The sequence below is a fragment of the Trypanosoma equiperdum genome, assembly GCF_001457755.1.
Source record: "Trypanosoma equiperdum strain OVI genome assembly, contig: ctg_1561, whole genome shotgun sequence".
NCBI classification, from domain to species: Eukaryota; Euglenozoa; class Kinetoplastea; order Trypanosomatida; family Trypanosomatidae; genus Trypanosoma; species Trypanosoma equiperdum.
Window position 1 is genome coordinate 4243 of NW_027123573.1, and position 358 is coordinate 4600.

Here is a 358-nt window from a genome sequence, read left to right on the forward strand (position 1 = left end):
AAAGAGCAATGTGATACGGTGATTATAGCCGGTTAAGAGCGGCTAATATGTCTAAAAGTAGGTCTTGTACAAAAATTAGTGCAACTGGCAATGCTTTGAGAAAACATACAGCTGGTGACCGAAAAAAAACCTTGTAAAAGTTCCAAAAGCAGCACCAAATTTAGATAGGAACAGAAAGAGAAAGAACACTTTCAAAAATAAAACGAAAAGAAACTGTAAAAGTGTCACTATATTACGAGATAGTGTAGAAACAGTAAGCATTAACTCCCCCTAAACACACAGGAATGGGAAATTTATCAGATAGAAGCAGCTGGTTCGTTTTTTTAATAGTCAAGCACATTAAATGTGTGGAAAGTAA